The sequence below is a fragment of the Oratosquilla oratoria genome, chromosome 12, assembly GCF_046742065.1.
Source record: "Oratosquilla oratoria isolate Oo_2021 chromosome 12, ASM4674206v1, whole genome shotgun sequence".
Taxonomy (NCBI): domain Eukaryota; kingdom Metazoa; phylum Arthropoda; class Malacostraca; order Stomatopoda; family Squillidae; genus Oratosquilla; species Oratosquilla oratoria.
This window is the reverse complement of record NC_134788.1, coordinates 29,762,742-29,777,396: the sequence shown is the minus strand read 5'-3', so window position 1 is coordinate 29,777,396 and position 14,655 is coordinate 29,762,742. Positions and strand designations below refer to the sequence as shown.

The following is a 14,655-nucleotide window of genomic DNA, read 5'->3' as shown; positions in this document are numbered from 1 at the left end:
CTAGCGAGTGTTGGCAACTGGCGTGGATAACGTGGACGGATTTCTACACAGTGTGGAAAAATATTTCCACATTTTCTATATCTGCTTTGGGGCCTCTAGCTTATTGTGTGCAAAGTTATGTTTAGTTAATGTTATACGTAAAATGGATTGCTGATAACCAAGTTTTCCATTAAATACCTATATACACTAACAGTCGCAAAATTGCAATGATACAAGAGAAGGGTGCTTAGCAGAGGGAGATAACATGGTCAAGGTGTAGGTTTGTGAGGTCCAGTTATTCAGCTGAAACGGAGAGAGAAACACATTGCTTCTTCTACAGGTGTCGCAACTTAAGGTATGTGAAAATGAGGTAAATAATGATGGACCAAGTGAAGAGCTTTTCCATACAGAGGATAACCTAAATACAGAAAATCAGCAGAATGAATCAGAAAATACTAGTAATGACGACCAAAATGAAATAAACAATGATGGACCAACTGAAGAGCTTTTCCATACAGAGGATTCCCTAAATACAAAAAATCAAGAGAATGGCCCAGAAAATACTAGTAGCGACGACCAAAGTGTGCTACGTTTTTATGAGCCAAACGACAAGTTTCCGATCCATACAGTAGAAAATCTCAGTAGTACTGGGGAAAACCCTGACAGAGATTTCCTCAGTGATAGTGATACTGATCAAGAAAATACCGTAGAGAATCCATATACTATACCTCCTCAGACTCGGATCCCTCTTCACAATCACAAGTGCCAGAATTTGAAAACGACGGTGACTATGACACTGATGGGTCAGACAACTCTTTAAGACCCTTTAAAAGGAGGAAATATTAGGTGAGTTTTGTTCAGTAAAATAATTATGTTACGTTATTATCATTTACCTTATTAGGGAAAGAATTAGCGGTATTCTAATATTCATCGGTTCATAATGGTATATGCTTCAATAGTATTATTTATATGTGCTTTCTTTCTCATCTAATGTTTAGAGAACTCTGTTGGTGGCAACACTCCTAATCCACATTGTTGTGTGTGTCCGTTATGCCGATAGAAATTCCGTCAATCACAAACATGGAATAGCTTAGTCACTGTTCAGTTTTCGATCAAAGAAAACGTGTGGAAAAATAGGGTGTGGAATTCTGGCAACGCTGCGCCTTTGTATCATGTGTGCTTACATTTGACGCCATAGACCGACAAGCCTGGATATTACACTCCTTCAGCTCTTTGTAGAGCTTGTTTTCATGGCTGTGCTTTGTACAGGGCAAACGAGTGTGCTCTCTTCTTGAATTCGTAAGTGCAATCATATAGCGGTAAGGTAACTGAAGCTAACTGAATGCTTGAGTTGTCTGTTCGCATTTGGCACTTGCTACAATTCAGTTCCCGTTTCGCATTGTTGTGTTTGGCTTTCTGAGCAATGGGTGTGTGGTATTTGTCATGATGTGTAACATTTTCACTGCTGCAACTACTCATGTTATCGGCAAGCTCATACCATTGTATTCCGAACTCCATATATAAGTACCGCAATTTAATAGTGACCCTAGTATATAACATATATATATATATATATATATATATATATATATATAGATAGATAGATAGATAGATAGATAGATAGATGAATAGGCAGATAAATGGGTAAACATCTGTATGTTTACCAAGGGTGTAGGTTAGGTAAGTTCTGATCAGGTCTCACAGCTGCAATTCTTACCTCTGTTATTAGCTAGTTCTTGTCATTAAGTATTTTGAATCCTATACATATAAGTATTGCAAATTAGTATTAATGTTGGTAATGATGTAAAAAGAAAAAAAAAAAGACGTAGAAGATCTTTATAATCAACATTTGTATCCTCCTGTATGCTTTCATTACATTGTTATTGGAGGATGGGGTTCATCTTCCCTCTGTTGGTATGAAAATCAAGAATTTATGAAGTTCATTCTGAATTCACTGTGCACTGATTATGATATTCTAGTGAGTAAAAACTTTTTTGATATTCACTGTGCAAATCTATGCTATATCATTTACAATTCACTGAATTATAGTGTGAGAGGTTATACCTTCCCATATGTAAAATTATATAGATACTGCAAGCAGGTTTTATGACCTGTATATGTCCAGATCGCTTCCTGCTTGGGTAGGTCAGGTCTCTGATTTATGTCCTCTTGTGTCCTCCCCAGTTGATGTCGACTAGGTGTGTCCATTAAAACTTTCCTTAAAATTATATCTAGTCTCCCGATTTGCCCACAATTGTACTACAGTAGAATCCTAATTGAACGAGTCCCTATTTTGCAGAAGCCAGATTTTACGGAAGTTTATAATAATCAGGTGAATATTCTGGAAAGCTCAAATTAATTGTTTTAAACCAAGCATATTCCATTATTTGCAGTCATTCCCCATTAATTGTGGGGTTAACAGTCTAAGATTGGCCACAATGAGTAACAATCTGCCATAAAGAGAGAATGCCCAAAAATATACATTTTTGTAGTCTAAGCCTTAAAATTTCTGTCCTACACTTTAAACACATTGTAAAAACATTCAAACACAAAAGAAAACTTGCAAGTATAAGAATGTATAGAGAACATATGTGCATGAATATACATATATATATATATATATATATATATATATATATATATATATATATATATATATATATGTACACATATTATATTTGAAATAAATATATATTTATATACACACACACATGGAACAAATTAGGCAACGAAACAGTGTGTGCAAGCACTATACAGGATTTTAAGAAAAAACTTGATGCTGAGAGGTACAAAGATGGGTCACCACAAGCATAGCTCCCTTCCTGTATAATATAACTAGGTACAACTAGGTAAATACATACACACACACACACACACACACTTCGCTCTGAAGAAAAGTGGGATCCCAACGCAAAGAGAAGTGCTTTTTGTATTTGCAGGGGGGGGGAAATTGCTCGTGAGGTAGTGGGAAAGTAAGGAAAGAGGAGAGGGGGAGGGCTTACTGGGGAAATGGAAGGACGAAATGGCAAATAAAAATGTAAAGATTAGAAGTATAGAGAGGAGCAATACAGTAGAAAGTGACGAGAATATGTTCCAGGGATTTAAAGAGGGTGGGGGGACACAACCCCAGACTGATAAGACTAGAGGAGAGAGTTGATAAGGTGATCGAGGACTTGGAACGTAAGTTAGGTAATGTAGGCTCCATTCTCCAAAGAATTGAAAGATTGGAACAACTAGAGAAGGCTAACAGAAACTTAACTGAAGAAGTAGAGGACCTAAAAAGACAGTTAGGAAATGTAAAGGAGGAGAATGAGAAATTGAAGAAGAATAGTAATGAAAACAGTGAGAAAATAGCTACAGAAGCTAAAAATTGGAGAATAACTCAAGAAGGGAATAAGGTTTCATTCACTGACATAGTCAAACAGCAATTGAAAGAACATAATGAAGACTCAGTTATTAAAGTGATGAGACAGAAGGAGAATATAGTAAGAGAATTAGCTGACAAAAAGAAATGTATAATTATATTAGGAATGGAAGAGAAACATAACCCAGATAGAACCGCAAGAATCAAGGAGGAAAATGAAAGGGTAAGCAGTTTATTAAAATTAGTCCAGGAAGATGAACCAGAAATTATAAAGGAAATTGAGGAAAAATTCAGACTCGGAAAATATAGTACAGATAAGACCAGACCAATTAAGATTAAATTCAGGTCACAAACAACGGCAGAGAAAATTCTATCCAAGACAGGGAAACTAGCAACAAATGATCAATATAAAAAGGTATGGATAAAAAGAGAAATGAATAAGGAGGAAAGAGAGGCAGAAAAGCAGAAAAGAATTGAAGCTAAGGCAAAAAACGAGGAAAGAACGGAGTCAGAGAAAGAGAGATTCTATTGGAGAGTAGTGAACATGAAAATAAAGCAGTTCGACATACTAAAGAAAAACATAAGGGAAACAGAGAACACAATGGAAGTGGCAGAAAACTAAGAGTGTCTTACACAAATATAGATGGATTGATAACAGGATTGAATGAACTGAATGATTATTTGAAAGAAAAAGAACCGGACATAATGGGAATTGTAGAAACAAAATTAAAAGGCCCACTACCACCCAACAGTGTAGGACATGATACATACAATTATTGGATTAGAAACAGAGAGAAAAAACAAGGGGGTGGAGTTATGTTCCTGACAAAGAAGGATATAAACGTGAAAGGTGTCATATATGGAAAGAATACAGTAGAGATGATTATGATAGAAGTGGAAGACCGAGATAAGAAGAGAAGAAAATTTGTGATCAATTATGTGCCTCCGAAAACAGCCTCATGGGAGGAGAATGAACATAAAAGTATGTTAGAGGACACAAAGATAGCATTAACTAAAATAATGGAAGACGGAGGAAGAATAGTTATGATGGGCGACTTTAATTGCAAAGAAATCTGCTGGGAAGAAATGACAGTAAAGAGTGGTGATGACTCATGGGGAAATGCTCTACTTGAGATGATTACTGACCATTCAATGACACAATGGATACAAGAGAACACTAGGTATAGAAATGAAGAAGAACCATCGAGGCTAGACTTAATAATTACATCTGAACCTAGAATAGTGGACAAGATTGAATATAAAACACCAATAGGTAAAAGTGACCACATATTGATTGAACTGGAACTTAATGAAGAAAAATATATGAAAAGAAATGAACAATATAGAAAAGGAAGAATGATGTATGAAAAAACAAACTTTGATAAAATAAGAGAATTCTTCCAACAAGAAAACTGGGAAGAAATATACAAAGAAGAAACATCAGTGGAAGAGAAATGGAATATTTTGACAAAAATTTACAAAAAAGGAGTGGAAAAGTATGTCCCAAGACAAAAACAAGAAAAAGAATATGTAAAATGCTGGTACAACAAAAGTTGTAGGGAGTTAAAAGACAAAAGAGACAAAGCCTGGACCGGATGGAAAAAAGACAGAAGACCTGAAAAATGGAAAATATATACTGGTTATAGAAATGAATATGTACAAAAGTGCAGAGAGGAAAAAAGAAAATATGAAAAAGATGTTATAGAAAAGTGTAAAGATCAACCAAAACTATTCTACAGATTTGTAAACAATAAACTGAAAAACAAACAAGACTTGGAGAAATTAAGACAGGAGGGAGTTGAATACACTGAGGAAATGGAAATGGCAGAAATTATGAACAAACATTTTAAATCAGTGTTTACAAGGGAAAATATACAACCTGAAGAGATTGAGTGGAAGGAAAAAGTCCCCCCTATGGAAGAAATAGAAGTAACGAAGAATGAAATATTGACACACTTGGGTAATTTTGATGTCAGAAAATCGCATGGGCCAGATGAAATAGCAAACTGGATTCTGAAAGAATGTAGGAATGAACTGGCAGACAAAATACATAGCATAATAAGCAGTTCCTTAAAAGAAGGAAAAGTTCCAGAAGATTGGAAAAAAGCAAATATAGTACCTATATATAAAGGAGGAAATAAAGAAGAACCTACCAACTATAGACCAGTCTCTCTAACAAGTACAATAGCAAAAATATGTGAAAGAATTATCAAAAGTAGATGGGTAAAATACTTGGAAAAAAACAACGTACTAAATCCAAGGCAATTTGGATTCAGACAAGGACGATCATGCGTCACCAATTTAATATGTTTCTATTCAAGGCTAATAGATATAATACAAGAAAGAGATGGATGGGCTGATTGTGCATTTCTAGACCTAAAAAAAGCTTTTGACAAAGTACCACATAAGAAGTTGCTTAAGAAATTAGAATATGAAGGAGGAATACAAGGTAAATTGCTAAATTGGATGGAAGACTTTTTGCAAGAAAGAAAGCGAGTAGTGATATAAGAGATCAGCACTCAAAATGGAATGAAGTAATAAGCGGTGTCCCGCAGGGAACAGTTCTGGCCCCAATAATGTTTGCTATATATATTAATGATATGGATGAAGGAATTGAAAGCTATATGAGCTTCTTTGCAGATGATGCAAAATTACTGAAAAGAGTGAAAACTGAAGAAGATTGTGAATCACTACAGAGAGATCTAAATAAAGTACAAGAATGGAGTAGGAAGTGGGAGATGGAGTTCAATACAAAAAAGTGTAGTATAATGGAATTTGGAAAAAGCAAAAACAGAATAAGAGGGACCTGGGAGTCATTGTTATGAATAATATGTCACCTGAGAAACATATAAATAAGATTTTTGGAGAAACTTATAATTTAATAAGAACAATCAAAGTGGCATTTACATACCTGGATGAAGAAATGGTGAGGAAAATCCTAATCACCCTGATAAGACCAAGATTGGAATATGCAGCAACGATATGGTCACCAAGTACAAAAAAATGTATAAAAAAACTTGAAAGAATACAAAGAGCAATTACAAAACTGGCACCAACACTCTCAAAACTATCATATGAAGAGAGACTACAAAAACTTAAACTACAGACACTAGAGCAAAGAAGAGAGAGAGGAGATTTGATAGCTATTTACAGAATCATGAAAGGCATAGAAATTACTGATAGAGAGAATCTGATAAAATGGGATGACAGAAATACAAGAGGACACGGAAAGAAAATAAAAAAAGACAGCTATAGAAGAGATCTCAAAAAGAACAGCTTTCCTCACAGAGCAATAGACAGTTGGAACAAGTTAGATGAGAAAGTGGTGTGTGCAAAAACAATACATGAATTTAAAAATAGTTTAGATAAAATGAGATATGAAGACGGGACCTCACGAGCATAGCTCCCCTTCCCGTAAAATACAACTAGGTAAATACAACTAGGTAAATACACAACTAATAGACAGTTGGAACAAGTTAGATGAGAAAGTGGTGTGTGCAAAAACAATACATGAATTTAAAAATAGTTTAGATAAAATGAGATATGAAGACGGGACCCCACGAGCATAGCTCCCCTTCCCGTAAAATACAACTAGGTAAATACACACACACACACACACACACATATATATATATATATATATATATATATATATATATATATATATATATATATATATATATGCATGCATTGTTAAAATCGACAGCGTTAGTGAGGTTGTTGATCTTCTTGTGAGTATTCTCCAGTTTTCTAACCAATATTCTGCCATTTAGAGGGTGGGCATATACCAAGTTGCCAAAATGATTCATTTATTTCAACGTTTTGTCTAACAAAGAGACATCTTCAGGAAATTCTGTAACATAGATAATAATGACGTACAGAAATATAGAAAACAACATGTAAATCTAACCAATTATACAAATATAGAAGCAAATATCAATAAATGCGCAAATTCACATAAAATAAACACTATACATGGGCTGATGGGGACCGTTACTTACAATAGTTAAAGGTCTGATGAAATGACGAAGAAAACCCTTCGCTTGGTGACATATAATATATATATATATATATATATATATATATATATATAAATATATATATGTATATACATATATACCGGTATATATATATATATCAAGGACTACTATTACACATGACGTGTGCACCCAGATCCCTGGGTCTGCTAGTGGAGGCCATTGCTTTCTTTGTAACCTAACATTTTATATTGGACAAATATATCAAAACTAGAAACCTAACATTGTATATAAGACAAATATATCAACTATTGACTTATTCAATGCAGTATAAGTTAATATAGATTTTTATAGTGAAATAAGAAACTATTTTAAGGGACTGTAATGCTCTGAAATGCCAATTTTAGCCGTACTTAGCAGGTATTATTGTATGAGGTTAGTGGATTCCAGGGTTGGCAATTTTTTTTTTTTTTTTTTTTTTTCAAGATAGAAAATAGATTTTTTTTTCTTATCTAAATCAGATTTATTCTATTTAAATAGATTTTTTTTTATAGATTTTAAATATTGTGGGATTGCTATCTGATATGCGATCTGATTGCTAAAGGACATTTTTAGCATATTAATATAAGGAGCAATGTTATATAGACTTGCCACAAGTATAAAAGGAACGGCATAAGCGGTATATGAGGACGTTGTGCTCAGGTTCACTCGATTCCTCCAAGAGTTTTCTCATCTTGGTGACATTTGCTGTCTATTGTGTCAACTAAATAAATCTGACCAGGGATGTTGTTAGAGTGACACATATTATGGGCTCATTATGGATGTTAGACCACCCATCAATTGAAAGACATACAGTTTCATTATTCAGGTCATCTGCACACTTTTCATATTCCTTTTCATACACAAGATCCAAGTACTTATCAGCAATATCTTTTCTGGATGGAGAATATAACCTGGCCTCAGATTCTGAACCGTCTTGAGAAACTGAGGATGCTGAACAAGACGAAATGGTGAATTTGTAGCAAATATAATTCTTGCAACTTCTTTGTCGAGATTTTCCTTTAAAGAGGCTGAAATTTTTATGATAAATATGTCCAGAGATGTTGATGACTTTCGTTTAGATGAAAATGATTTAGCAGAAGTGGCGCCTGTGGAGGAGTCTGATAGTGACCTTTTTAATGGTGGAGTCAGGTTTGCAGATAATTCAAGTGGAGCCGATGATGAAGGGATTGAAGCTGTTGATACAGATCCTGAAATGGAAACAGAAAATTTTAGCATATTACATAATTTATAGATAAATAAATAAGTGAATGAGTACAGTGTGATTTAGGCTACTTTTGAGTACAGTAGTTATTTTTTTAGATAATGATCATATTCACACAAGCCACTAAATTATTTGGAAATGATTAACAGGCTATGAAATAGATGGGCTTGGAATTCAGCCCACACAGTATTCAGTCCACTTTTAAATTCACTAAAAATAATGGGGTAGTTGGGTTAGGTTAGGCTAAATCCCTTTGGGCTGAATCCCATGTGGGCTGAATTCCAATGGAACCTATGAAATATATTACACAATGTTGAATGAAATAAATAACAATCATCAAAGCCCCAAAGTTAAAGTATCATCTCTTTAGTCCTTCACATTTTTATTACACATGCTCTCCATTGTTCACCAAATTTATATAGTTGTGTACAGAAAGGGAGAAATGCACACAATATAAGTAAAATTATTTACCTGGGTCATCAATTTCTTCTGTATGCTGTGGCTGACCATGGCATTTATTTCTGTAAGATTTTAATCTTGACAGAATGCCCTGTAGTTCCTGGCTGCAGTCTTTGCATTTAGCTAGGTATCCTTTGCCAGAAGTTGTTGGTAGTTTTTCAAAATAATTCCAGACATGATCATTTTTTCTGCCTGAAGGAACCACTCTGCCAGGTCCAGAAGACATCCTTCCTGGTTGATTCTAAAGCAGCAACTGACTTAGTGAGAAGCTGCTTACCTAGAACAAGTTTCAACAAGAATCTTTTTTGAAACTTGTTGTGGGCTGCACAGTAATATATATATTACATGTAGGCTTCTATCATTCTTTGTATACTTGTGGCAAGTCTATATAACATTGCTCCTTATATTGATATTCTAAAAATGTCCTTTAGCAATCAGATCGCATATCAGATAGCAATTCCACAATATTTAAAATCTATAAAGAAATAAATTTAAAACAAATAAATCTGATTTAGATATGAAAAAAAATCAATTTTTTATATTTTTTAAAAAGATAAAAAAAAAAAAAAAAAATTGCCAACCCTGGTGTCCACTAACCTCATACAATAATACCAGTTAAGTCTGGCTAAAATTGGCATTTCAAAGCGTAAGAGTGCCTTAAAAATAGTTTCTTATTACACTATTAAAGTTTATATTAACTTAAACTGCATTGAATAAATCAATAGTTGATATATTTGTCCTATATACAATGTTAGGTTTCTAGTTTTGATATATTTGTCCAATATAAAATGTTAAGTTACAAAGAAAGCAATGGCCTCCGCTAGCGGACCCAGGGATCTGGGTGCGCACGTCCTGTGTTATAGTAGTCCTTGATATATGTATATATATATATTATATATATATATATATATATATATATATATATACATGTGTGAATGATATTTTGACACAGCCTGAAGGGATTTGTCCCTATTTTCACTTTTTCCCCATGAGGGGATGGAGAGGTGGGGGGTTGCCAATTAAAGGAAATAGCATTACTCTAGCTGTACTCTGTCTTGCTGCATTCCTTCTGACCCAGGGCAAGGCAGTGGACAGAATACAGAGATGACCCATCATAAGAACATAAGAATGAAGGAGACTGCAAGAGACCATAAGGCATACACTAGGCAGCTCCATATCCATCACCACCTGTCATCCCCATCCATAAAGTTGTCTAACCATTTCTTAAAACAACTGATAGTTTCAGTACTCACTACATTGTTACCAAGTCTATTCCATTCATCGACCACCCTATTAGTAAACCAATTCTTGCCTATTTCCTTCTTAAATCTAAATTTGTCCAGTTTAAATCCATAACTGCGAGTCCTGCCCTGTTGTTTTAATATGATGACTTTGCCTGCATTACCCGTGTTAAAGCCTTTGATCCACGTGAACACCTCTATTAGATCACCCTGCACTCTGCGCCTTTCCAGAGAGTGTAAGTTAAGGTGCCTAAGCCTCTCTTCGTAAGGCAAATTTCCGACTCCATGTATCATTTTGGTCATTCTTCTCTGTACTGAATCTAGTGAATTGATGCCCATTCTGTAGGATGGAGACCAAAACTTTTGGCAGATGAATCACATGACATGATGGATGAAGAATTAGACCAATCAATACAATCATCCATCATGTAATGTGATTCATTTGCCAAAAGGAGCATCATTAAAAGTTATATACCATGTGTAACTTTTTTCTTTTATATTCCCCTGAAGATGTGAAATATCACAACAGCACTTGGGAATTTTAGTTTCTGTTACCTGTTTCCTTTGAAGTTATCAGCAATTTATTGGATCACGTGGTTTTGTGATCTTTTTGTGTGTATATATATATACTGTATAAATATATTATATATATATATATATATATATACATGATTTATATATATATATAAATATCTTTACTATATATAAATAAATATATTATATATATACATATATATATATATATATATATATATATATATATATATATATATATATATATATATATATATATATATATATATATATATGTGCGTGTGTGTATTTACCTAGTTGTATTTACCTAGTTGTATTTTACGGGAAGGGGAGCTATGCTCGTGGGGTCCCGTCTTCATATCTCATTTTATCTAAACTATTTTTAAATTCATGTATTGTTTTTGCACACACCACTTTCTCATTTGTGTGTGTGTGTGTGCGTGTGTGTGTATTTACCTAGTTGTATTTTACGGGAAGGGGAGCTATGCTCGTGAGGTCCCGTCTTCATATCTCATTTTATCTAAACTATTTTTAAATTCATGTATTGTTTTTGCACACACTATTTCATTGTCCAGTTTGTTCCAAGTGTCCAAAACTCTATGTGGAAAACTGTTTTTCTTCAGATCTCTTCTATAGCTGTCTTTTTTTATTTTCTTTCCGTGTCCTCTTGTATTTCTGTCATCCCATTTTATCAGATTCTCTCTATCAGTAATTTCTATGCCTTTCATGATTCTGTAAATAGCTATCAAATCTCCTCTCTCTCTTCTTTGCTCTAGTGTCTGTAGTTCAAGTTTAGCCAATCTCTCTTCGTATGATAGGTTTGCAAGTGCAGGTGCCATTTTTGTAGCTGCTCTTTGGATTCTTTCTATTTTCTTTATATTCTTTTTGGTACTGGGGGACCATATCGTTGCTGCATATTCTAATCTTGGTCTTATCAGGGTGATTAGGATTTTCCTCACCATTTCTTCATCCAGGTATGTAAATGCCACTTTGATTGTTCTTATTAAATTATAAGTTTCTCCAAAAATCTTATTTATATGTTTCTCAGGTGACATATTATTCATAACAATTACTCCCAAATCTTTTTCGGATCCTACTTTCTTTACTTCTTTGGTTCCAATTGTATATTTTCCTGATATTCTGTTTTTGCTTTTTCCAAATTCCATTATACTACACTTTTTTGTATTGAACTCCATCTCCCACTTCCTACTCCATTCCTGTACTTTATTTAGATCTCTCTGTAGTGATTCACAATCTTCTTCAGTTTCTCTTTTCAGTAGTTTTGCATCGTCTGCAAAGAAGCTCATATAGCTTTCAATTCCTTCATCCATATCATTAATATATATAGCAAACATTATTGGGGCCAGAACTGTTCCCTGCGGGACACCGCTTATTACTTCATTCCATTTTGAGTGCTGATCTCTTATCACTACTCTCATTTTTCTTTCAGTCAAAAAGTCTTCCATCCAATTTAGCAATTTTCCCTGTATTCCTCCTTCATATTCTAATTTTTTAAGCAATTTTCTGTGTGGTACTTTGTCAAAAGCTTTTTTTAAGTCTAGAAATGCACAATCAGCCCATCCATCTCTTTCTTGTATTATATCTATTAGCCTTGAATAAAAACATATTAAATTGGTGGAGCATGACCGTCCTTGTCTGAATCCAAATTGCCTTGGATTTAGTATGTCATTTTTTTCCAAGTATTTTACCCATCTACTTTTGATAATTCTTTCACAAATTTTTGCTATTGTACTTGTTAGAGAGACTGGTCTATAGTTGGTAGGTTCTTCTTTATTTCCTCCTTTATATATTGGTACAATGTTAGCATTTTTCCAGTCTTTTGGTATTTTTCCTTCTTTGAGTGAACTGCTTATTATGCTATGTATTTTGTCTGCCAGTTCATTCCTACATTCTTTAAGAATCCAGTTTGCTATTTCATCTGGCCCATGCGATTTTCTGACATCAAAATTGATAAATGTGTCAATATTTCCTTTGTGATGCTGTTTCATCCATAGGGGGGATTTCTTGTTTTCGTCTATGTCACAATTCAGGTATTTTCTCCCTTGTGAAAACAGATTTAAAATGTTTGTTCATAATTTCTGCCATTTCCATTTCCTCAGTGTATTCTATGTTTCCTTGTCTCAATTTCTCCAAGTCTTGTTTGTTTTTCAGTTTATTGTTTACATACCGATAGAATAGTTTGGGTTGATCTTTACACTTTTCTATAACATCTTTTTCATATTTCCTTTTCTCCTCTCTTCTCACTTTTGTACATATTCATTTCTATAGTTAACATATATTTTCCATTTGCTTTGTCTTCTGTCTTTTTTCCATCTGGTCCAGGCTTTGTCTCTTTTGTCTTTTGCCTCACTGCATCTTTTGTTGAACCAACATTTAATGTACTCTCTCTCTTGTTTTTTGTCTTGGAACATACTTTTCCACTCCTTTTTTGTAAATTTTTGTCAAAATATTCCATTTCTCTTCCACTGATGTTTCTTCTTTGTATATTTCTTCCCAGTTTGCATTCCGGAAGAATGTCTTTAGTTTTGTAAAGTCTGTTTTGTTGTACCTCAGTCTTCCTTTTCTATATTGTTCATTCCTCTCTATATATATTTCTTCATTAAGTTCCAGTTCAATCAATATGTGGTCACTCTTACCTATTGGTGTTTTATATTCAACCTTGTCCACTATTTCAGGTTCAGATGTAATTATTAAGTCTAGCCTCGATGGTTCTTCATCATTTCTATACCTTGTGTTCTCATGTATCCATTGTGTCATTGTAATGGTCAGTATCTAGCAGTACATTGCCCCATGAGTCATCACCTCTTTACTGTCATTTCTTCCCAGCAGATTTCTTTGCAATTAAAGTCCCCTCATAACTATTCTTACCCTTACCCATTAGTATCTCATTGAGTGATTTTCTTGTGTCATCTAGCATTTTTTTATATTCACTCTCCTCCCATGAGCGCTTGTTTTCGGAGGCACATAATTCACCACAAATTTTCTGCTCTTCTTATCTCTTGTCTTCGACTTCTATCATAATCATCTCAGCATTCTTTCCCTCTGACACCTTTTGTCACCTTTATATCTTTCTTAGTCAGGAATATAACTCCCCCTCCCTGCTTTTTCTCTCTGTTTCTAATCCAATAATTGTATGCATCATGTCCTACACTGTTGGGTGGTAGTGGGCCTTTTAATTTTGTTTCTACAATTCCCATTATGTCCGGTTTTTCTTCTTTCAAATAATCATTCAGCTCATTCAATCCTGTTATTAATCCATCTATATTGGTGTAAGACACTCTTAGTTTTCTGCCTTCTTCCATTGTGTTTCTTCTTCCCTTGTTTTGTTCGTTTTGTATGTCGCCATTCCTTAGTTTCATGTTCACTACTCTCCAATAGAATCTCTTTGCATTCTGACTCCGTTCTTTTCACGTTTTTTTCCTTAGCTTCTTCTCTTAGCGCCCTTTCTTTCTCTAATTCCTCTTAATTCATTTCTCTTTTTATCCATATCTTTTTGTATTTTTCACTCTTTGCCAAGTTACCTACTTTTTCAAATATGTCTTCTACTACCACTTGTGACCTTAGTTTTATCTTTAGAGGTCGATTCCTATCCTTAGTATAGCGACCAATTCTGTAAGTCTCTTCTAAGTCTGTGCCTGAATCACTATCTCCCCCCTGAATGTTCTTTAAGGATTTCTACTGCTGTCTTTTTTTCTTCTTTTGTGTGTGTGTATGTGTGTGTGTGTGTGTGTGTGTGTGTATTTACCTAGTTGTATTTTATGGGAAGGGGGGCTATGCTCGTGGTGTCCCGTCTTCATATCTCATTTTATCTAAACT

General features: G+C 34.2%; 1 protein-coding gene across 3 annotated transcripts in view; it reads left to right on the top strand.

The window, feature by feature from the left end:
• LOC143031192 (uncharacterized) overlaps positions 1–14,655 on the top strand; it is a 52,997-nt gene that overhangs the window by 943 nt on the left and 37,399 nt on the right. Inside the window, exon 1 of one of the 3 annotated variants that reach the window (XM_076194727.1) lies at positions 1–825. This exon is cut by the window's left edge and continues 943 nt beyond it. The gene's annotated coding sequence lies outside the window, so the exon portion shown is untranslated. Of the gene's footprint in view, positions 826–1,038; positions 1,279–14,655 lie in introns of those variants that run through there. The other 2 variants (XM_076194726.1, XM_076194730.1) reach the window with 2 other exon arrangements.